The following is a 26,042-nucleotide window of genomic DNA, read 5'->3' as shown; positions in this document are numbered from 1 at the left end:
TCAGGCTATAATAGTGCAGCACAAAGCATGCTGTTCAGTCAGGAGGCCTGATCATGGTAGAGAAAATAAGCATCAGATCTTTGAGACGTGTGTGCTGATGCTTTTGATCAGACTGTTACAGTTACCATGAGTCAATGTGCCACTTACGGAAAAGGAACAGTTCAACATGAAATGTTCATCAATACTGAAATAATTTTTAAATATTTCTTAAATATTTATATATTGCTTTAAAACAACTTTTTTTTTTCTTTTTTTGCTCTTGGGAAATTAAAAGCATCCTTGGGTGAAACATATTTTGAGAAATGCTCTATCCCACCTAGAGGTCTATGTCTGGTTCTATCCTAAATATTCAGATTCTGGATATCAAAAAAACCCTATAAATTTCACATACTTATCATGGTTAATTACTGGCTCTATAAGTTACAGGAAGTAGAAAGGAGACAGTCTGTTCCTGATCTAAGTTCAAATATGGCAACTTTTTTTTTCATTTTATCTGACTGATTTGGTTTCTATGAGAATCATGGCTGCAGATGTGCTTAAAAAATTCTGTTAAGGTACAACATTAGCTGAAACAAAAAGGGTTCTTGTGCTTTCCAGGATGCAATTAGCATGGATCAGTAAAGAAAGCAATAATTGCTTGAAGCTTACTGTTGTGGTTGAATGTCAAATATACGGCAGAATGAAAGCAGGGCAATTCATTAAAAGAATTCTACTCTGGCTGCTAAAAACAAAACACTCAAAACCTTTTGTTGATATGGAACTGTGAAAACACGGAAGAAAATTAGACGTAGCTGCCTCTGAAGCAGCAAAATTATACCATAGTGTTATCCAAAGCCATTGGTATAAAGACTTGTTTATGATAGCAAATTAAATACTATTGTTTTCCAACATTTCCCAGTAGCTAAAATGATATGTCTTGATAGGATAAAAGAATCTCGTATTGCCAAAAGCACACTAGAACTTCTTTCAGCTGAGAAAACAATTAAAGGCTTGTTTGAAATGGGGATTTTTTTCAAGCCATGCAAACAGCAAAATATTTCTCACAGTTGTTAGTTGCTGTGCAGCTGAAAAGGGAATAATCTGTCATGTCCTTGATTATTTTCAAGAAAGAAATGAAGTTGCTTTAGGAATATTTAAAAGTAAGCTACGGTGAAATTGTGTGAACTTTGAGAACATATCACTATTCCCTGCTGGCAGCAATAACGTTAACATGAGTAAACAGTACAATATCTACATAGCTATTTGCTTTATGAGTTAGCGAGTTCATATTCTTCACAATGTAGCAATACACACTAAAAAAAAAGTTAACATTTTGCTTTGAAGACTGCAATATGAAAGTTTTCAATCATTTTCTTCACCTACTTCAGAATTACAGGGGATATTTCACTTTGTCATCTTCAAACCGATGGGAATGCTGAGACACACCCTACACAACCATACCGCCCGTGCTGACCCAGAAGGAATCTTTGACCATCTTTCAACTATTACCAGATCCTTTGTGTATTAGGAATGGACCACCTAGATAAAAAGTTTAAGTTCTTTAAGGCTGGGAATGATGAAGACAACCACTTTTCAGTGACTGAATACTGTATCTATTTCACAATACACTGAAAGACGTTTGTGACAGAGTTTTAAAACCGCAACTCATTTTGTATAGAGTGAAGTGTATGACATAAAGCACTCACTGCTGGATAAGCTACAAGAAAGAATTGACGACAAATCATTTAGTCATGACTCTTATCTGAAAGCACACCTTGGCAAAGCAGAACAAATAGCGATGCCATTCAGTGTGGTGTGCTTTGGTTCTCAGATACCTAAGTTCACATTTCACTTCAGCAAATGAAAATATTTTAGCCTGATTCAGCCTCTTCCCAACTAAAAAAAAAAATCCAACCCCTTTCACAAGTTCTTGGGCCTTTCTAAAGAAATGGAATTTGAGGGGAAAAAAAACCTGAATAAGGGCTGTATAATATTGCACTTGGAGAATGACAGATTGAGCAGTGACTAAGCAGATCGATATTTTAGAAATTTGGTAAAGGAAATTATTTAATATTTTGCTTTCAAGTCCTAGTTTTCTCAATCTTTAGGGTTTTTTTTTTTAAATCAATGTCCTTTTTTTTTGCATCCAAAACACTAAAAATAATGCTTTTTGTGTTCATACAATACACCTCAACAGTTTGTCAGGAACATACTAAGGCTGAAAACCAAGTTAAAGTTATTTCCATTTGTCCATTTCAGGAGTTCTATGTGCTGAGTTAAAACCACCTATTGAAATGTATGCAACCTGAACATAAGAACCACTTTGAACAATAACTGTAAGAAAGTTAATGAGTTTTAATACTATATTTGAGCACAGAACAAAAAAAAATAAAATTGAGTTTAAAATGTTGGATTTTTCATGTGTTGTTATTTCTTCATAGACCAATCCTAGACCCAAGAAAGGTGGCTGTCAGAGACAGTAACTTGCTAGGGCTGACAGAAACCCTAACCTTCCGTGATTTGCCTGTATCAAAGACACGTAAGCCAAGCGTCTGATGTTTCTGAGTGAGGATGGGGTAAGGCAGAGTGTCTTCCAGGAGCATTAGACCTAAGTCTATCCCAGTTCCATCCTTTATTCCCAGCTGTATCCTTTTCCCCTCTCCCTTTCCTTCTCCTGGTAGGAGGAGAGTCACATTTCAATTTTCTCCATTCTGTAGAGAAACTTCAAGCTGGCACTCCTTACTTTTATCTTTTTACTCCTTCATTCAAAGACTTCATGAGAAACAGAATATCATGGGTTATAATTGTACACCTTCCACAGACTGGTATGGCTCATGGCTCATGCAATGAACCACCTAGCCTCTTCTGAAGAGTCTGTACTGGTAGCTTTACACTAGGGAGAAATAACAGTTCTTTTCAAACACAGTAATTGGGAGTTTCACAAATTCACTTAGGCAGAGACATTAATACAACTGCCTCTGGTATTATCAAGGCAAATGCCATATGCAGAGTCACTGTCCCTCAGATCGCATGTGCCAAATGAGTTTGACGATGTGGTCTATACCACATCTTCTCCCCTCCAGAGTCAGTGGAGCTTGGGAATTCAGATTTCTAATCTTCTACAGCTAGTAAGGCTGTAAACTGGCAAAAATGTTTCATGTTCCTCTTCCGCAAACAGTTTAGAGAGTATTAGAGTTCCCTCAGTCTCCTGCGTTTAGCAGCGTCCCGAGTCCATGTTACAGAAAGACCAGGATCTGGACATGTACTTTGCCCTCATTCCCTATCTTAGTTTCTGTAGGAAGGCAAGGAGCATGTCCCCAGTCCCACCACAGCCTTGATCTGGATAGCTGGGAGCCTCCAGGAAGCACCACGATGCTAAACTTCATGTAGTGACATGGGATAGTTTCTGCTTTCTACTGCTAATATTTACTACCTTAATTATATAAAACTAGTACAAAACCTGTGGTCTGACCCTAGATATTACCATTAGTTTCAAATGCTAAGATTTCTCTCTTTTTTCACTTAGGTTTTCGTATTTGAGTCTCTGGTTTAATCAATATGAGAAGAAAGGTAGAGTTTCAAAGACAAGCACTCCAGTGTTAGGAAATGTCAGATTTAATGCTGTCTGTACAGCATTAATTTACAGCCCTGTGCATGTGCATTCTGATACAGTCTTTAATTATATAATCATTTGCCTCATGCAGTGCTCTAAATGAACAGTGAGAAGAAAGGAAGGACTGCAGGTAGGCTTGTTAAGTTGGAACCCAGGAGGTTTGAGGCTAAGAATTATTACATGCTATTGTTAAACTCTGTATTAATTCATTCATCTAAAAGACCAAGTCTGGGTGGCAGGGGACATCTTCATTTGACATTTCCTAACATTTATATTCTTGGTCTTGGCCAAGACCAATTTTTATCTATTATGGTATTGTGCAGGAGATCTATTGACCTGGGCAGTATACAAATCAAGCTTGTAGCAATCGATTACCTTTATCTGTTATAGACAATAAGACAGGTCTATAAAGTTAATATTCTTGTTAATGTTCTTCCCCTTTCCTTTTTTGGCACTATGTCTCTTCCCTTACAGCCTTACAGTTTTATCACTTTTTTTTTTTTTCCTGTATTTTAACCAGATGTTTGGCTTTGATGGCAGATGACAGACTTTCTTTGTAGCTGGAATTACATTTGTCATTGTTGTATGATCACTGTTATGTCCTGTAGGACTGGTGAACACTTGTTTTTAAGTGAAACAACCTGTCTTACGTTCCCCCCTGAGTGAAATCTATGACTGCAACTATTGAATTTCTTGTCTGTCTCTATTTTAATCACTAGTATGACTCCAAAGGATCATGCAATTGTTTGGGTTGTTTTTTTTTTTTCCTACAAGTCTCAGATCTTTACTTATGTTTATGGTTTCTCTATTCTGCTCTCCCACAGCTAGCTAAAAGTGATTATGAAATGTAAACTCTGGAGTTCAGGATTAGACATAGGCCTTCCAAATATATGCCAATACTTTAACTATATCCATCACATGTAAGCCCACAACTAGATTTAGAACTCATTGCCCTGCCATTTTCTTTCTGAAAACATTTGGTCAATAGCACCTTTGTTGGCAGGGGCTCTGGCTCATGAGACCACCGTAGTGTCAGGGCTTCAGCAATAGGTGGGAATTGATTTTATATTTGGGGACAGAAAAGAGGTAGAGAAATTATTGAATCTGTTAAAGGTCAACTCTAATGTCCATGTTAATTGGTGTTAGAGGGAAAGCTTGGCGGGGGGCTAGGCATCCCACAATACCTTTCACTCATACTTACTCCAGCTGCTGCTTATGGTCCCGGGTCTCCCAGGGTTTGAAAGCGAGGAGTGAGTTCCCTCCACTTAACCTGCTGCCTTTCTGTTAGTTGGCACTTACAGACATGAACTACATTCTATGATTTATAGGACAAAGCATGAAAGGAGGAAAACTCTGTGTTTGAGCACAACTGGTCCTATTGAACCTTTGATGAACTTGACTATTTTCAAAATGGGAATTTACAGAATTTTATTATACACCACATTCATATTGTGGGATTACCAGTTATTTACAGACTGGAAAGGATGTACTGGGTAGTATTTAGTGTGAACTGCTGTACATGGTAAATGGTACAGTAAATCCTTTGCAAACAGCCATTAAAATAGCTATCATATTACCTCATCCTCCTGGGTACAGCAGTCCCAGCGCTCTGCAGAGCTCTCTCATGCCTGCTCTCCAGGGACAGCAACAGGGATGAGCCATCTTGTGTGTGCAGGAGGTGGCAAATGTCTTTAAAAGGCTTCAGGCTCAGAACATCCACTGCTTGTGTCAGTGAATCAAGAACATCAAGCAAGCCATAGCCTGTTCATGTGGGTCCATGACCCTAAGACGTATTCCCTGGCATCCTCTGATAGAAAAAAAAAGGTTTATTACAGCAGTAACTTGGTCTCTTTTGTATCACACTCAATGTATTAGTCAGGTTGACACTGGGAAGGGAATAATTGTTTTACTCTAAATGATGGACTTCAGATCGTTCGTCCTGTGCTTTTTCCACTATTGAGACAGGAGACATTCAGGTACAAGTAGATTCATTATTTTGCAGTAGCAGCCATTTCCCTGAGGGTTTTAAGTGTCAGGCTTTAATCCACTGTTGGCACTCTATGAGATAATAGAAACCTCTTATATGACTGTGTGATATACTTGAATACCACTGAGAACAGTGTATTCTCCAATCAACAGAGTTTTAGCTTCACTCTTCTTGTCAGTTATAATGTGGTCCATGAAGGCAAAAATCCCATGCAATGAATGAGAATTCTTCCCCACACATTATCCTGCTCATGATAACTTCCAAGCTTAAGAAATAAGATTATACTGATCACCAAGAATACTACAAAGGAAAAAGCAGTGATGGAAAGTCTTTTCTACGTGATGAAATTTATCCAGCTTAGATTCCATGTGAAAAATATTGCTATATTAACCCACACAAGTAGCATTTCAGCTCCAGTATAATCTTAATACTAGCAAAAAGTAATTCTCTACAAGTTCAGTGCTGTTCTTTTTCTTACTGTTTTTAAGTTTCATTAGGTTTTGAAGTTCTAAAGAATGTAGCAAGCTCTGAGGCATCCTTTAAGCTTTATTCTGTGCAGTCTTCCTTACAAATGTCTTTTATTTTTGATGCACCAGCCTCTAAACTGAGGTTTGGTAAAATGTAGTGGTGAGCAACTCAACATCACAGAAAGCAGGGAATTTGAAAGGTCAGTGTGAAATGGACTTTTCTTGCACAGTGAGAGGTGAGAAACTCTGAACCACCAGATTACTCAGTTTCCACTGTGAAAGTCATGGCAAAAGACATTTTTGGACTTGATGATCCTTATGGATCCCTTATGACTTGAGATATTCTATATTCTATAATTTAAAAAATCTGAACATATATTTACTGTCACTTCTTTGGCTTTGGTTGCCATTGCTGGATTGGGTGCTCATAACAAAATCTCCTGGAGAAACAAAGATGTCAGGCACTTTACTCTCTATTCTGTACACGTGGTTAATGTAGGCAACAGTAAGCGTCTTCCTCTTAAATCACCCTGGTATATCAACTTTTAAGCTGCTCTATGCAGCTTAAAGGAGAATCTTATTGTATTTTGGGCTCATGGACACTTCTAGAATGATCCTATTCCCAGGTGTTAAGGATATGTCATATCAGTAGAAATGAAATGTCTTATTGTTTGATAGTGATCTCTAACACCAGGGTAAGTAGAAATAGGCAGAAACACATAATCTTCACGTCAGGCAGCTCTAAACACACAGTATGGATTTTTTTCTTGGGAAAGTATATTTGTACATCCACTTCTTTTTCTCATAGCCTTCCCTAGTCTTCTGGTTTTGATCTCTCTTCCTATCTGATTCTTCAGAAAGGATGGAAAAAAGAGACATATTTTGGAGAAAAAGTGCAGATAAAATACAAAATTCCCCGAGTACAGGATGTAAGATTGTGGAAACTTGTTCCAAAAGCTGAGAAAAGATGAGAATCAAAAGGGTCAAATGATTAAAAAACTTATTACTTTAAAAATTGAAATGAAGACAAAGAAAAGTACCTTCTCAGGTGCTTAATTTGTTTGAAGGTATCCACAGAGGTGGTAGACTCTTCTCAGTGGTACTTTGCCCTCAGATGTGAATGTAGAAAGGGCTGGAAAAAAACCCTCTGCAAAGCTTGCTTGTGCTGCAGCTGTGAACAGCTAACTTCAGCAGGGCCAGGACGATGAGTAGGAGCTCTCAAGACTTTCTTATGGTCTTGGGTATAGATAAAAAGACATGAAGAGAAGTGCAGCCTGCATGAGATGATCTAGAAAAGCAGCATCAGCTGGAGCCCTTAGTGCGCACCGCACCACTCCTGCTGCACATGTCAGGGGAACAAACCTCCACCATAATGCTCCATACTCACATCTTCCTGAGGGCTCTTCATAATGACAACCTAAACGGCCCATATCATCCCTGCCCCTTCAGGGTACCTTACCTCAGTGTATTGGAAAGAGGTCTCAGGAATATTTTGGCTACACAAGAAAAGAGATGCATTGTGCCTCCAGAAAAGACTGTGGAGCAGAGATCTAGAGGAGGAGAATCATAAAATCAGGAAGGGTATGGGACTGCCTTCCCACAGGCACTGCCAGCGCCAGGATGTGTGCTAAGTGGGATACTTCATATGACCCAGTACAGCCGTTCTTGACCTCTTATCTTAGGAAAATTATGATACTTGCACACACCTTCTAAGTAGAAAGTTGCAACAGCTTCAGAGACAATTCTGTGCAGAAATAAAATGAAATCAGTTATAATGATCCATGCTTACATCAGCTCCAAGAGTGTTCTCGGTCTCTGAATCAGTCAGTTGTCAAGCTGTTAGTGCTATTCCCCAAGGCTGAGGATAGATTTTTGGTTCAAAGTCCTCAGGTTTGTAATCATGGAGGAGCCTCTGGATCTGGGGATTTATATTCCCTTTCACAGCCCAGCCCTCTTCAGGTGTCTGTTCATGTTCATACTTCTCCCTACTCCTCTCTCCAAGGATTTATTGACAATTAAAGTAATCAGGAGATTAATTTTTAACTCTACCCAGGCCAGTGAATGTCTTTTTTCTTAGAGAACGTCAGCATTTTAGGAGCTGACTGAATAAAGTCATTTCCTCCTCAAACTGAAAATCAATCCTGTTAGTGATTGTGCCCCAAGCTGAATAACTGCAAATAAATATAATCATATAATCACATACTTTGTAAGTGACTTCGGGAGGTCACCCAGCTCAACTCCCCACTCCAAATGGGGATCATTTTGAAGTAAGAGCCAACTTCAGAGTTACATTAGAGTCTTGTTTAACTGAACTTTAAATACCTCAAGATGGATTTTACATAACCTCTCTAAGCAACTTGTGGCAGTGTTCTATCACCCTTATTACGACTTTTTTCCTAACAACTAATTGATAATTCCTACCGTACAACTGGTATCTGCTACCTCTTGCCCTTTTACTCCATTTTATTTAGACCCCACCATTAGGTAGATGAAGACAGTTCAAGACCCTTAGACAGATCTTTTTCAGATTGCATAACACATTTCCTCAGTCTTTCCTCACATGTCATGTTTTCTAGTCCCCTTAGCATCTTGGTGGTCCTCCATTGGACTTGCTATCAATATCTTTCCTGCCAGGGTATCCAAAAATGGATACAGTACTCCAGAGGAGGTCTCATGGGTGTTGAAGAGAGGAGAATAATAATTTCCTCCAATTTGCCAGCTACACTCCCATTAATTCACGTTGATATGTGATTCACATCCAGCCTGTTGATTATGAGGACTCCTAGGCTTTCTAGCCATTCTGCTCCTCACCTGTCCATTTGCATGAGGTTAATCTGCTTCTAGTGGAAAATGTTGCATTTATCTTTGCAGAACTTCTAACAGCCCATTTCGGCAGCCTGTCAAAGCCCCTTTGATTGACAGCCCTTCTCTCCACCATATGCCCTTAATTTGGGGATACTTGCAGGCTTGCGGAGGGTGCATCCTGTCACATCCTCCAACTTGTTCACAGAGGCGTTAAACAATACAAGCCTCTGAAGAATGCTGCTAATAACTGGCTGCCAGCTGGATCTGGTAATGTTCATCAAAATCCTTTGAGACTGAGGACTAGACAGTTTTGCCTGCATTTTGCAGTTCATCCATCCAGTCTATATTTCTTCAATTTTACTGTAAGGATAGTTAGTGCTGAAAGCCTTACTAAAATCAAAGACAGCAACACCAGCAACCTCCCTCATCCAACAAACCAGCCACATCAATGCAATCAAGTTGGCTAGGCATGGTCTTCCCAAGGTAAATAAACGTTAGCTGTTCCAAATCACCTGCTTGTTCCCAGTCTTCTTATTCATATGTCTGAATATGATTTCCAGGGAGATTTGCTCTATTTTCTTCCCAGGGGCTGATATTAGGTTGACCAACCCGTAATTCCCAAGTCCTTCATGCTTTTCCTCCTGAGGTGCGTGACATTTTCCTTTTTCATCAGGGAGATCCCTCAGATGCTGTGACCTTCCACAGGTGATAGGGAGTAGACTCAGAATGACATTGGCTGCTTCTCATAGGACCTTTGGAACACAGTTGATTTCCCCGCTAGTGACTCACTGTATTTTGTATTGACTCCTTTTTAAGTGGAAAGGCACCACGACTGATTTGCATAAAATAAATATACCCACATGATCATCATCTCTGACACTTAGGCAACTGCTAATTTTGAGGTGCATGATTAATTACTTTCCTGCCAGAATGAATATCTACCACTTTGTAAATAATATTTGGTTACCTCATACTGCCTACAGAACATTCTGTATCAAAAAAATTACTATTTAAGGGTGGTTTATAATCAACAGATGCCCTGTAGGTTGCAGTACATGAAACAAAGTTTTTTTCTTTCCTACGCATTACATATGGTCACTTACCTCTCTTGAGGGGTCAGAAAGTCAGTAACAGATGTCTTTTAAGCCTGTCCTGTTTTAGCGGTTAAAATGTTAATCCCCAAAATTCAGATGGACTTGTCATCCTTAACCATGCAGGAATCTGGAACAGATAACAGTAAATCTCTGAAAAGGAAAAAAAAAAAAAAGCATCCAGATTTCTGCCACTTTGCTTTTGGAACAAGTCATAGACATTAAATTTTGAATTCCCATTGCATAACCTCACAGCAAGCCACAGTCAACAACAATTCCTAATTTCTCACTTTGCATTGCCAAATCTTCTTGCTAATCACCTGGCTTCTTACTTTGGAACATAAACAAATAATTAAAAATATTTTACTTGTATGCCCTTTTGTGCTTGTAAAGTGTCTTCTCAGCAAGGATTATCAGGGTGTTTTTATATTTCTTCTGCTTGCTAAAATTTCTTGTCAAGTTTTGTATTTATTTTTTAGCTGTCAATACTACTTTGAAACATAGCTAAGAAATAAAAGATGAAGGACTAACTCTGTTGCTATTATTGTTATTCCTTTGTGTCTTGATAGAAATGGATTTTTTATGGTGGTGATGAAGAATAATGAAATATTCTACCCTAATATTCTCCTTTGTCATGTAAGAAGCTTCCTTTGATTGCCTCTTTATTAGTAAGTAATATCCATGATCAGGTATTTCTACTTGAGCATTTGGTTTGATTTAGATACTATTCTCAAAAGTCTGTATTTTTTTCAGAGATGTTGATTTCTTCAGTGATACCTATACCATTAGCAGTTGAGAAGCAGTGCCCAGATCTGCACACAGACTGTGTTACACACTATGTACTGTGGTCTGAAGCCTCTCTCTCCCGTACCTTAGGCCAGTTCTAGTAGAGTAAAATTAGTATTACAGAAAACAAATAGAAAATCATATCACTGGCCTGTTAGTCTTGCAGTAGCCACGGGGACCAGTTTTGCAAAGGAACACTTTTAAAACACATTTAAACACATTTAAAAATGTAACTTCCGGTGAAAGAATTAGTACATGGTGTGTTTTCACAAAAGCCAAGCTGGGCAAGTAGCACCTGGATCATACCTCTTGGGAGAGCCTGTTAGAGCCTACAGAGGGGATTGTGGCTGAGCATTGTAACAAGATGCAGTGTCCCTTTTACCCAGGCTATGACAGGATAAATCCATGTCTTTGCTGCAAAGGAGTGAATTAACCTTTAGCCTGTTAGAAGCCACTGCCCTAGCTCAGAGGCGCAGTTATTATCAGCATCTTTCACCCAAGCAACATGAGAGTACTGGAATGCTAAAGGCCAGAGGCTGGCTAGTTTATCTGTCCTATTATTCCATCCAATAGAAGGTCCACACCTGTCTGACTTCTGTTTTCAACAACAGTAGTTTCTCAGATACTATCAATGCTGCCTGTGGAAACAGCCAGCATTGCTTTTTTTTTTACCTCTACTGTACACACTTATTTAGCTTTGTCATTTTCACTGTGTTACACATTTCTTCTTTAACTGTTTATTTTTAAGTCCCTTAGTGCTGGCCAGCTGGTCAGTCACTCTTTCTTTCTTTCTGTCTTTCTTCCTTTGTCTGTCTGTCTTTGTCTTTGTCTTTCTTCCTTTCTATTTATTTCTATCTTCCCTTCCCTTCCCTTCCTTCCCCTTCCTTCCCCTCCCCTCCCCTCCCCTCCTCTCCCCTGCTCTCCCTTTCCCTCCCTGCACCTTCCCTCACCTTCCCACACCTTCCCGCACCTTCCCTTCCTCTCCTTGCTGATTCCATGCTCTGATGCACCTCAAACATTGGGTAAGCATTTGTTCTGCATTAGATGTAGCCCATAAGATAAACTTGTATTGAAATCCTGATATTCCACTGACTGTATTATAGTTAAGTAAATATATTCAAGGTGATGCTGCATTCAGGCTAACAATTAAAATTAAAGTTGTAGCCACAAGTAATTCTGAAGATGCTCATTTTTAACTTGATGCCATATGAGAATGTTTTTAGAATACTTTCTTTATTGTGTGAAAGGTCAGCAAACTTCATTTTCATCTGCACAACTGCTGAGAGTGAAATAGTATGAGCTGAAGTGTCTCTGAAATGTAAAATTAAAAATCCCCAATAGAATCCTCATAATAAATATATTTTACAACACAAATGCAAAACTAGAAAAATTAGTATTTTCTACATCTGAATAGTTCAATTCATTACCCTTCTTCTGCAGTTTACCAAAATAAAATTGATAGATGGCTATCCATGTCAGATGATCCAATCGTTGGATCCAATCCAGGTCAAATCACTGGATTCCCTTCAAACTGCTACTCCACTTATTTTCAGAGTTCAGCATATATCTGGAGCGTGTGCAAAAACGTTTTCCTCCTGACAGGACTGTGCTGTGTTTGCTGTTTTCTCCTCTTCAAAGAAAAGTTATACATACTTCAACACCTTCAAGGGCAGCCTACTGTCATAGTCTTTCGCTCAGAGATGTAAAGCCCTCCCACAGGAATAAGCTTACACTGTCATTTCCGTAAATGCTGAGCTCTCTGGTGCAAACATTCTCCTTCCACAAGTACTGATTTCCCGTTTCTGTGGTGCTCAGCCCAATCTTTTCTTCACTGACATTTCATTGATAATGATTTAATTACAAACATAACTTAACAGTAGATATTTACAGCCAAACCTATCCTTCATGTAACTTCATAGAAGCATTTAATCTGGGAATTAGTTTCTTTACTGATACCAGCAAAATCATTCTAGAGATAAACCTAGACCATCACAGCCAGATTATTTCTTTGTATTTTTTTCCCAGTGATCATGAGGAGCAAATTTCAGATAACTAATTTGGAGAGCAGCATATTTATAATTTTTATAAATTTATAATATTTTAAATACTTCAGCATAGCTTCTCCAGCCTACTAGGATGATTTATCACAGGTCAGGAAATTTAAACTGGTCGTGAGTGAGCCAAATGTAGCCAACAAAGAAGTTCTTTTTTTATAAGAGGAAGCTGTTTATCTACTTGGCATCTCTGTAACTTGTGATAGCTGTCTGTTGTGATAGCTGTCCCTAAACTTTGGGGTTTCAGTATGCCTAAGGGAGAGGAGGCAAACAAGGGACATGAAAGTCAGTCAGGGATCTCAGTAGCCTGTATTTGAAAAGCTCTCCGGGAGGCAAAATATTCCTGTTAAGTGTATCTTCAGGTGTCATCATCCCAATGCCAAGCCTGCTGTTGTGAGGCATGCTAATTTCCAATCTAACATAGGTTTTTGGAATGGGATGACTTATAATCACCACAACATATGTTTCTGGACATCAAGAGTACACCACCTACACTACAAGGATCAAGCGGTTGGGCATGAAAAAAGAATGGACATGAAATTTGCTCTTAGAAAGCTCTAGAAAGCTCTAGAAGCTTAGAATTTGCTCTAGAAGCTCTTTGCACAGCTTCTAGATGCTGTGAGGTAAAAAAAAACTTGCTGGTCCCCTGTTTCTCACTAAAATTTCCCATGTACCTGAGAAAACACTGTGTTTATTACTTTAGTAGTTAAACTGCAGTGGAAAAAACAGCTGTTCTTTCCCCCGTCAAGTTCTTCAAATGCAAAAGGTCAGTATTGACTGCATGCAAAATGATGATTACTCCAAGTCGATATTTGAATCACCTCAGGATTTCCCTCCCTTCTTTTTGTTTGAATAGAAGTCAGGCAGGGCTTAAATTACAGAGATTTGGGGAATACAGTAGAACTAAACAATTAGTTGAATAAATACAACCAGTAACCTCTGAAAGATTTAGGTTTAACAGCAATGTAAGAAGTTCACAGCAAGAAGTAAGGCCTTTTTGTGAGGCAACTGGTAGGATAACACAACAGAAACAACTAATTTGACTTCTCTGCAGAGTGCCAACGTATCCCTACACTGTTAGAAAAGAGGGAACACCCAGCCTTGGTAGTAGAGGCCCATAAAACTTTTCCAGGTTATTTCCTTTTCCTTTTCCTTTTTTCCTTTTCCTGTTTTCCTTTTCCTTTTCCTTTTTCCTTTTCCTTCTTTTCTTTTCCTTTTCCTTTTCCTTTTTTCCTTTTCCTCTCCTTCTCCCTCTCCTCCTCCTTCTTCTTTCCCTTTCCCTTTCTCTTTCCCTTTCCCTTTCCTTTTCCCTTTCCCTTTCCCTTTCCCTTTCCCTTTCCCTTTCCCTTTCCCTTTCCCTTTCCCTTTCCTTTTCCCTTTTCCTTTCCCTTTCCTTACCTTTTTCCTTTCCTTTTCCCTTTCCCTTTCCCTTTCCTTACCTTTTTCCTTTCCTTTTCCCTTTCCCTTTCCCTTTCCTTACCTTTTTCCTTTCCTTTTCCCTTTCCCTTTCCTTACCTTTTTCCCTTACCTTTCTTTCGAGAAAATAAAAAAAAATCAATGTGTTATAGGGAACAGATGCCCCACCTTTGCAATACCTGAATGACCAACGGTCTTAATACTTCTCTTCAGAATACTCACAATGTAGTCAGGAGACATGATTACAGCACAGGGAAGAACATTAAATTAGATACAATCTGTCTGCTTTACACTTGTTTTTCACTTTCCTAGGTGTGCTACAAAGTCATATCTCTGACTGTTGTAAGCTTGCACCTTTTTTTATTCCTTAGTTCATATATCTCTACCCCTATGCCTTTCCTTTTCCTTGCAACATGTCTTGTCTTAATTAACTTTTTTACATCTCTTACTTTGTCTTTTCTTCTGCTTTATCCATTGTATATTTCTCTTTTCCTTTGTCTTTTCTCTCTTTCTCTCCCCTTTACCCCTGCTTCCCAAACTGCATCTGGTTGTCTGTTATCTGATATGTCAATAACATTTCATTCAGTAGGCTAGATTGTATAGAAATAATCCTATGTGCAATTCTGCAAAAGGGAAAAAAATTCACTTCTTCATTAAAGTATTTTGTCTGTCAAGTTTGTAATCTAAAGTTTAAGGAAAAAAAAATCCAAATCAGTTCTGTTACTGCAAGACGGTTTTTCTCAAAAATTGATGTAGTTAATTCTTTCTAAGTGCAGATTTTCAAAAGCCTGGACTGAAGTCTTGCGTTTGTGATTACCTAAATATTTAGTGGTCAAGTTCACTTCTGTCAAGAGACATGTATCAGCCCACAGACCCTAAAAAAAAAAAGAGTCTCAAAGAATCTTCATATTTAATGAGTCAGGTTGGGTTTTTTTTAAAAAAATATGGACTCTTTTTCATAAAGGGATGCATAGAAAGTCAGTTCTAGAAAAAGAGCAGCGAATGCCCTTCTCATGACAGTCCACTTCAAATGAACCTGGAGCAAAGGAACCTGGAAGGCAATGATGAATGAAATACCTTCATGTGGCCACTTCAGACAAGCCACTGTGCTTTTCAGTGACATCTGAAATGAACTACAGTATTGTAGGTAAGTGTAGCAAAAACAAAAAAAGGGTCAGTATCTGAGTATGACAACAGGTCCCATTAGGCAAAGACGAAAAGGACACATATACTCACTGCTACAGTGTAGACTTCCCAGAATAATATCTGTGACCAAGACTCTGAGGTAAAGCAACGCTTTGAAACTCAACAGGCAAACACCTTCCAGTGACAGCAAATAATGGCTTGTCAAGTTACCACAGTTTAGCCCCACTCGGGACTAAGCTATGCAGTCTCTCACTCACCCTCCCTGCCCTTGGAGAAAATTGGGGAGACATAATGTAACAAAGAGCTCAAGGTTTGAGATAAGGACAGTGAGAGATCATTAAAGTTACCATTGTGAGCAAAACAGACTTGACTTGGGGAAAACTATTTTTTTATTATTATTATTAAAATTAATGCAGGATAATGAGAAAGAGAACAAAACCAACTTCTCCTCTCTCCTCACTCTTCCCGGACTTAACTTCACTTCAAATTATCTCTACCTCCCTCCCTTCCCAAGTGGCACAGGGTGGGAATAGAGAATAGGGTTTCTGGTCAGTTCATCACAGGACATTTTCTGACACTCCTTCCTCCTCAAAGGAAGAACTCCTCACATTCCTCCCCTGCTCCAACGTCAGGTCCCTCCCACGGGCCACAGTCCTTCATGAACTGCTCCAGCGTGGGGTCTTTTTCCATGAGGTGCAGTCCCTCAGGAACTGGCTGCACCAACACGGGCCCTCCACAGGCCACAGGCTCCTTCAGGCATCCGCCTGCCCCAGCGTGGGATCCTCCATGGGCTGCAGGTGGATCTCTGCTCCTCCGTGGGCCTCCATGGACTGCAGGGGGACAACCTGCTCCACAATGGTCATCACCACAGGCTGCAGGGGAATCTTGTCAGGAGTGACTTTACTCTTCTCCCTTCTTCTTCTTCTTCTTCACTGACCTTGGCATCTGCAGTCATTCCTCTCATAAGAAATTCTTCATAATCAGCTCAGGCAGACGCCTCTCAGTATCTCTTCACATCTCATCTCTTCTCTTTTCTTGGCTGGGCTGGGCCAAGTTGGACCCAAACAGCTGCCCAGTGGGAGGCCAGAGAGTGAGGGCCACAAGGCCCACAAGGTTCGCGCCTCCCCCTCTCTGCCCCCACTCCTGCTTCTTCACTCCTTTTTTTTTGTTTTAAATTTTTCCCCTTCTTAAATACATTATCACAGAGATGTATCACTGAACATTATGTCACCAATTGGCTCGGCCCTGGCCAGCAGTGGGTCTGCCCTAGACTTGGCCAAGTCCACTGGACAAAGGGGAAACTTCTAGCAGTAGCAGCTGCTCACAGAAACTGCCACAGTAGCCCCCCTACTACACAAAACCAGGACATCAAGCTTTCCATCCTCAAAGATTGTGTCAGCCTTTCTGATGGCATGTGATAAGAAAAGCAGTTGGTATTTTTATATTATATATGAGATCAGGTTTTGTGGCTTTTCTTACCCTGGAATGCACCCTACATGTGTTTTTTCATGAGTGTTCTCCAAATCCTCATCCACAAATTCATCCAGTTTAACAGCCACCCCATCCCATGCTGGCTCGCAAATGCATTCATGTGCAGAGTTGTGCAAAAAAAAAAAAAGCTACTGCTGCGTAAAAAAAAAAATGAAAAAACAGTCATGTAACAGGTTGCAGAAGGTAGAAGTGATTTCTAGCTTTCACAAAGAAAAGACAGTTTTCAAAGGTGGGAAATTGTCATCTTCATGTTTGAATAGTCTCAGAAAAGACCTGAAATTCTGGCATATTCCTGTTTCATATAATTGGTAGCACTTTGCTACAACTCCTACAGTATCTGTGGATCCAGCATTCACACAATCTACCTACTGCTGAGTGAGTTTCAAAAAGGTCTGAGCATCTCCTATAGCCTTCCAACATTGTTATTGCTGATGTTGTTGTGTCAGCTCTGGCAGTACCCTATAGCATTGTTTATGGTCCAGGGTTCCGAGGTGTGTAATGGTGTATTTTGATCCACAGAGCCAGTCAGCTGCATTGTAGTAAAGTTGTAACAGTGACTTTCCATCACTAAAATAATGTAATGCAATAGTTAAGCATTTTGACCCGGAGCTGTTTGAGTTACTGCTTCTTTTAGATAACAGCCTTGGATATACCTCCTGACTTAATTTCTCTTTTTCAGTTTCACCTCTGACATGGGTCTGTGTGTAGGGAGTGGACTTTCTCTCCTGAGATCTGATTGGAAATGGACAGGACACATGCACAGTACTTTCTCTTCATCTGTGTAGTATTAGACTTCCAGCAAGTACTCAAATGTACTGTACTTTGACTATGAGAAAGGGGAGAGTCCATGGCCTATGTGCTTTTGTGTCAACCAGAGCATAAACGTTAAGTGCCATGGCACAGTTACCCTTCTTTGCTCCAACCTGGAGTTACAACATAATTATGAAGCTCATAAGTGGACGAGCAGCAGTAGTGTCTACATGAGCAAGCTATTGCATTAGAATGTGGTGGAAAGAGCAGAGCCATAGGTGAGGAAGGGATTGGATGGAGCAAGTGATCTTGCAGAATGCCCTACCACCAGAACCATTTGAACAGCCCGAGCAGCTGTAGGTACTCTCAATGTCCCTGTCATACAAAAACTTTTCATTAAGGCTGGAGAGTCAAGGACTAACAGTAGTGAAAAATTCCAGTTAGAAAGTTTCTATGCAATGATATCAAAGACTGAGAAGTAGGATTAAATTGACTGCAGTATAAAATTAAAAGCCCAAAGTTGGCATTGTAGGAGACAAACAAACAAAACCTTAATTAGAATTCACTAAAGAGATATTGATAGAAATTAATTCTGTGAATTATCACATACAGAATAAGACTTAAGCAAAATCTCCAGCAAAATGACAAAGACAACATCTTTGTTGGCAATGTTTGCCACCCACAACCACCACTATGTATAGCTCCAGAAAGAGAAAAAGAATAAAACATAAATGTGAACCATAAATAATGTATTGCTAATACATACTTTGTATTGCCAACTGTAGTTTCACCTGTACGTAAAAGCGGTATTGCCTTGCCAGCCTGTCACTCCAAGTGGTGCCACAGGCATAGTCTTGGCTGTTGTTTTTCTACAGAATGGTTTTGAATGAAAATCTGGCCTTACACTGTGCCAAGGAAGGTGCAAAGTTCACAGCTGGCTGTGTGCATTATGAAACAAGTTCAGCAGACTTTGTCTGAGTTTCTTCCTATGGTACAGATTTCCTGACAGAGACCAGAGGGATTGTTGTTAGCTTCTGTCATGGTTCTCAGAGAACAGCTGAGGTGAGGAAAGGTGAAAGAATAAAACTTCAAAGGAAGAACTTCCTAAGACATTCTTAGTAGGCATCCTGTTTCTCTGTTGGGATCATTATACTATCCACCATTTCCATATGGAATAAAACACTTCTCAATGAAAATATATCTGAGAAACTTGTTCTACTCAACAGTAATTTGGATATATACACCACTGTGAAATAATCACATAGATTAAGTTAGCTTGCATCCAACAAAAGAAGACTGTTCATCTTGCTGATAACCTCCAAGAAGGTAAAGAAAATTACTTTTGGACTCTCTATATGTTTTCCTCTGTGGGTTCATTTGTAGTCTTCATATATGGACTTATGGTGAGGCATTCTTCAGCAAAGGAGAGAAGATAGTGTATATTCACCTTTTTAGTTACATCTTTTAGATTTTTTTTTGTTTTTTCTGGTTTTTTTTTTTTATTTATGGGTACAGCTGAGAACTAATGAATTGGTCTAGAGGAGTAGTAGGATTTTTTTCTTTATTTGATCCCTTGGTAGTAAACTAACTTATTGGCCATCTTTATCTCTGAAAATTATTGCTTAGCTTACTTTTTAACTAATTTGTGGTCTTGGATTTATTTTCCAGTATTATGTTTGGAATTTGTGATATTCATAATGTGCTAGCCATTGATTTGGTGATATTTTTAATGTATCCCAGCCAACAGAATGACGAATCTTACAACTGTATCTTTCCTTTTGAATATTTTAACATTTGATGTTAAAATCCTGCTCAAAGTTGGGAGGAAAATGAATGCAAAAGATTTGTGAAAATAGTTTGTAGTGCATTTACAACATTTGCTTAATTCTATACTTGGAATCTCTATCACTGTTCAAGAGAAACTGGCAAAATTAGCTCTTACATGAAATGAAAATGCATCTGTTAAAGGAAATTTATTTTAAAATAGTAAAAAGAAGTAAAATTTCTCTTCATGCATAACAGTAACCCTCTCATCTTCTGCAGGTGCAGACACATCAGCATTGTGCCTCACCTTTCTTCAGAGGTATGCCTGTGAGTTGTTTGTTGGGTAGCTGTTTCCTAGGAGTACTGAGACAGACACATTACTCTGACCAACATTGATCCCCTTAGTCAAACACTGCTTAAGCGCTTCTCAATACATCATAAAATGAAATCACTGTGTTATTTTGGACAATTTCCAATTGACATATGCTGAGGGTCTCACACTGGTGGTACTAAAACATTGCCTAATTTCTTAAAGATTCTAGATGAAAACTTTCAGCTTCAGAAGTTGTACTCAACTTTGTGGACCTTGTTATGACAGAGCAAAGGGAATTAATCAGTGATCTGATTAAATCAGTGGTTACATTATTATATCACAAACAGAATAAAATGTCAATCAAGAATATACATGCTTAGTTCTTTAAGAATGAGGTTCACAAAGCTAAAAATAGTTACAAGCCTAATCAACTAGTGTAAGTAATATAAGTAAACAGAAAAAAAAATGTGTAGGGAAAAGATGAAGAATGTTTTATTTAATCTTCAAAAATCTATTTATCTGTTATTTCAATCAAGAATCAAGAGTTAATGTCACACTGGTTGAAAACAAAAACAAAAACACAAAACTTATTTTAGGGGAAAAGTGAAAGCAACTATGAAAATACTTGTATATAGGATGTGGAACCAAAGGCAAAGTTTTTAATAATGTTATAATTTAGAAGGTAGTAAATTAATAGGAGAAGCTAAGGAACGCATGCGGATCTACCTAACTCATAATTAAGAGTAGTTAGAGGAGATCTTGACTTGGAACAGTTGTTTTTCTTGATCTTTCAAAGATATTTGAGAAAGAAAAAAATCTAGGATTGCAGTACTTTTGGCAGATGAGCTCATTGCCCCTGGGAGACAGTACAGGTCCATTAGTAGAAGAAAATTATAAAAGCAATCAACAACCATGCAGAAATGATAGGAGTGTTCAGCAAACATTTCTCTTCTGCATGTATGAGGGGAAAAGGTGGTGACTTTAATGTCCCAGACCATGATGATGAAATAAATTATTTTTCAACTGTAACACATGAAAGTGCGAAACGCATAGTAAAACTAGAGTAGTCTGAAGAGTCTTTTAATAGGTGGACATAGTTAACTTAAAATCCTTTCTTTAAAATGCTGATCAAGCTCTCTGGGACAGTAACGTCTATTTTCAAGGAGTCTTGGAACACAGTGGATGTCCCAGAAAATTGCAAGAAAGAAAACATGACAACATTTTTAAAAGGACAAATGAGACAATCTGTCCTGATGTAGATCTCCAACTAAATAATGCAACAATCAACTCAGGAGAATTAATGGATGGTAATATAATTAATATCAGTCAACACGTCTTATGGAAAATAAATCTTGTCATATTAACTTCTTTTTTTTTAAATGAAATTAGGCAGTTGACCTAGCACTGCCTGACATTTGATGGGGAATAGAACACCTTGAATGGATTAAAATCTGACTACTGGCTCAGTCACAAAACATCTCTATAAACAAGCAATTATCCCTGAACGGCCATGTTGCTATCAGAGTCCATCAAGGATTCATCTAATTTAAACATGATTTACACTCTGGCATAGAAATTTTGTTCCTCCACCACCTGGGTAGCACAGGCAAAGCTATCTCTCCACACACTACTCCAGTGACTGTTACTGCCCCATAGGCAATACCATATACCATGTACAGTGCTAGCAAATGCACCAGACCTTCCAGTGGTGGCAGGAAGGGAGAGCATGGGGAGATGATTTTCTAGCATTCCCGGAAGTACATTCCAAATTATAAATTAAATAAAAGATAACAATGTTTCACTTGACTAAACAAAAGGGCTGACACAGATAAAAAAACACGGACTGGTTAGCAATCAAAAAAGGAATAAACATCTGTTTGTTGCTTGGGTATATATGATTCATTTTAGAAGACAGCAATACAAGCAAAAGCATAAGTAATACGGAAGAGAGGCATTTGGCTGTATGAACCAGGTGATGTATGTAGCAGTTCAAGGCCATTTAACAAAGACTACATTATTCCTATCTATTTGTGTGATTTTAGAGTACTTTGTAGGATGCTGTTCAAGCTTTCCCTCAAGAACAGAGATTTGAGTCCTGAAAAGTAGGTTAGACAATGTGCACAGCATTTAGGCAGAACTGAAAAATACAATCCAAAATGGCTTATCTGCTAATTCTAAAACATTAAAGTATAGTATAAAACTCTTTTGAAAAAGTGTTTTCTAAATGAACGCTAAACTCCAAGGGGTTATCCAGAGAGCTATATATTACACTGACATTAACACCAAATGGGTTCATCTTCGTTAATGTTCTTACGGTGAATGCCAAAGCAATTCATCACGCGTGGCTACATATGGTAAAGTATTAATACATTTCATCAGGAAAACATCCTTTGAATGTCATGGTTCCGGCACTTGGGACCTGAGAGGAGTTCAAGATGTGTGACACAAACCACTATCACATTTTCAAATGGTATCTTACGAGTGAGAAATTAATCTGGTGTCTGTTAGGTAGGCACGCAAATATTTGATTACTTGACAGAAGTTCACAGTCTATTGAGAGTGATCAGTAATATGAAAATCAAAGGTGATTAGATTTTAATAAAAGGAATTTTTTACACTGAAAAAAAAAACCCCACCTTTCTCCTGGAAATCACATTTGGGAAGAAGTTTGTTTAACCCTACCAGATATTATCTGATTGTCCAGGTTTTATCACTGTTGCCCAAGGTGAGAAGAAAACTTATTCCAGAAGAAATACATTTAAAACTGAAATGGGCAGCTGCTGCTCTCTAACCCAGAAGCAAGGGGAAGATCATTCTAGTGTTGTTAAGGAGTTGTTCCCACACCTTCTGGAGCTGAGGGTAAGTGCTGAACTCCAGAGTCGGCCACTGGAGGATGCAGAAGGTGAGCCTAAAAATCACCACTGACAGTGCAAGCCTGTGAGATTTTCTGTGAATGCAACAGATTGACCTCACATTGGGCCCCTCGTCCAAATTATGGGCTTCTTGTTGCACAGTACCATATATATATCCACATGTATGTCAGGGCTGGCTGGTGGAAGCTGTGGAAAGAAGCTAGGTTTGAAGTGAATGGAGAAAGGATGCAGGATCTATCAAGGGCCATCCTGTTTGCTCAGATTTTTCACTCTTCTAGATTGTAAGCATATACAGAAACCTTCTGTGAATCATCTTCTCCCACACAAATGTGTGGATGGAGCCGTAGCTGGGGAGACCCTGGACTCTAGGAAGGAAAGTAACCTCTTCAGCTCAGGTCCCTGACATTGACTGTCATGACATTACTCAAGAGCTCAAGGTGGCAGAAAGGTTTTTTAGATGTTGCAGATGCACCATTCTGTGACTCTTCTCTTTACTTATCATACTTGAATGGTTATTTCACAGGGTTTGCCCTAAAAGCAATACACAGATGTTGCAAGTTCTCTTTTCCCTGACGAGGGGTCAGATCAAGGAAGACACATGTCACAACCAGTACTTATGGGTACACCTTTAAATAACCAAGACGTTATTGTTAAGTGTCAGGCTGCTGTTATTATTAACTGCAGAAAACGATTCCCATAGTGCTCACATAGTTCACAGGCAGACTCCCACTCTCACTCACAGCTGTGCAGCTGGCGCAGCAGATCACGGGCCAGCCCCAGCTGTTGACTCAGGAGCAGAAGGACAGAACATCCCTCAAGGGGTCATTTGTTTCATCAGGCATATGTATAGTCATTCTTTGAATAGAGGACATAAAATCTTTCTTAGATGTAGTCGGATTTGTACGAGCCATAGTTGGAGGTGTGTGCTGGTGGCTTTGTGCAGATCTGGCCAGTTCATGGTGTCCTAAGTTCATCAGTTCTGATGAATCCAAGAGGACAACTAGTCTCCAAAGCTTATGAGCTCTTGGGAGGCTTTCACACACTATCTCTCAGCATGTATTTTTTCTCTCTTTGACCTACTCTTTTTTTGGTAATTATTTCTCTGTCCACACCTTATACCTGTAGAGCTCAGTTGCACAAATTCACAAAGAGGCTTTTATGAAACAAAGTTCTCATTTTTGACACATAAAAAGCTTATAATCATCAGAGTGCATAAGAAGTCATAGCAAGCACTCTCAAACAACACTTAATTGAATTATTTTTACTGATAAATTACTATTTCTACATATTTAAAAGCTCAGAATCCAAGAGATGTAAGCCATGAGTAAATAAAATACAGCCTGGCAGATTGCACCCATGGTGCAAGGTGAAAACATTTTATTTTTTATTCTTTTACCTTCTTTACAGAGGTTACCTACCATGTTTAGTTTAGGCCTGTGGTGGTGGTATTACCCATATACACAGAAGGGAGGGCAGGAGGTTGGAAGGACAGAAAGAAGTGATGAAGAGAGAAAGGGAGGAAGGAAGGAAACCTCTTAGAGATTTTCTCGTCCTTCTTCAGCTCAACTCATTTTATTATTTTTTGTTTGTAGAACACTTGAGCTAGCCTTTTCTGCCTCAGAGAAGGAAAATCTAAACCTCTAAACTCCCAAGCCCCAAATCTACCTAGATAAGAAAAGCTATCCCTTTGTCAGAACTTTCTACGGCAGTGTGCTGACCTTAGCAATGCAGCAACACCCATGCTTCTGGAGGCATAGCTGATTCTGAGCCTTCTCTTCCACCTTAGGGGCTCCACGAAATCTAAGTTTTGAGCTGGGTTTGGGGCAAAATCATAGTATATGCTTTGTAAGGGTTACCTGAAACCAGTATCTCAAAAAAATGTTTCAACTTAACCTCTTAGAAATGCATCTTTGAACATCTCCTTCCCGCTACAGCATCTCATTTCTGTGGTCATGACCACAGGTCATGGCCATGGTGCTGACAAAAGAGAAGCAGAACAGAGGTAGCTGTCCTTTTTCATCCATATCTCTGAAGGAGTGAACTGACATTGAACGGTTCCTATGTAGGCACAACTTTCTCTACGCAAAATGCCTTACTTTGAGCTGTCATCGGATAATAAAGCACTGGTGAGAAGTTAGATATAAGAGGTACATTTTGTCTAACAGTCAGACAACTGATATACAGCTTTTCCTGTCATGCCAGGTTTGGAGGAACAATCGACTCAGAAAATGCCAACATTTTCCTGCTATATTTTAGCTGAGACAGGTTTGATTTCAAGGCTTTGTAAACTGTAAGAGACACAACATACTGACTTTCCCTCAGTGTAGCCCTCGATGAAACTAATGCTTTTTTAGGTACTCCCATCAAAGTTTGGCAGCACCCTCTGCAGAAGATGTCATACGCACTCTGCTCGTAAATTTTCATCTGACTGTAATACACATTCATTAGCCCCAAATGTTTGGACGGCTGCTGTTCTCCATTTTGGCTTACATCACTTCATAAACAGGGTATGAGGAAAACTGGAATGATTTTCTTCTTTTCTGTTCCTAGAACATAACAAAGTGCCCACAGCCTTGTTGGACACAGAAGTTCTCCCAGGGCTCTCCTTAGGACCTAGTACCTTTGTAACAGAAGCACAACAGCAACAAAAAGCATAGATAGCACAACCAGCACAAACTCAGTATTTAGAAAGAGTCTCAAGTAGCTACATCTGTGGACAAGCACTCCCAGTGATTTTTTTGGTGTGAAAACTCTAGCCACCATCAGACACTCATTTCCTTTGCTTTTAGTTTAAGCTCTAGTAGAGAAAAAAATTGAAGGTTTCCTAAGGAATTTTGTAAGTCTTTTCCAAACGTGACTTCTCATCCTGGGGCCGTGTAGCTGTACCTGGGAAAAACTGTCACAAGGGAACATCAGTCATCATGACTATGCTGGGAAAGGATGCACATTTCTGGGAAGAGCTAATACAGGAGTCTCATCTCCTTATTTTGTGGCCAACTTACTGCATTGGAAATGCTCTATATTTTGGCTAGCAGGAACTGAGTGTTTACATCATATGGAGGTACCAGAACTAGCTCTGACCAGGCTAGTGTGTCTAGACAGCACTGTGTCATGGTAGTAAATCAGCTCAGGACACAGAAGTGTTGCAACTGCTTCAGCCTGGCAGTGTGCCTGAGGCAATTAATCTTGCTTTGTAGCGGGACTAATTAGTTTGGGGGAAGTACAAGCCTGACCAATAGTGTCAAGGCCAGAGTTAGCTCATTCAAGACTTTTGTATGTGTCTCTGTATGGTGCTGCATGGTGCAGCATAAGCATGGCAATCTCTCAAGGCATGAGGCTGTGGGCCTGAATTTCATCTGCGCTAAGGTCCTGGAGTAAAGCAGCTTTAGTGTAGGCATGAATGTAATCATCTTTGGGAGAGGAGGAGTCTAACAGCCAGGATCATGAGAAGGAGCCTTGAAACTGTGGCTATGGCCCTGGGATCTTTGGAGGTAACATTTACAGAGC

This window comes from Chlamydotis macqueenii, chromosome 2, assembly GCF_036417535.1.
Source record: "Chlamydotis macqueenii isolate bChlMac1 chromosome 2, bChlMac1.mat, whole genome shotgun sequence".
Classification (NCBI taxonomy): Eukaryota; Metazoa; Chordata; class Aves; order Otidiformes; family Otididae; genus Chlamydotis; species Chlamydotis macqueenii.
This window is presented reverse-complemented; position numbering follows the sequence as displayed.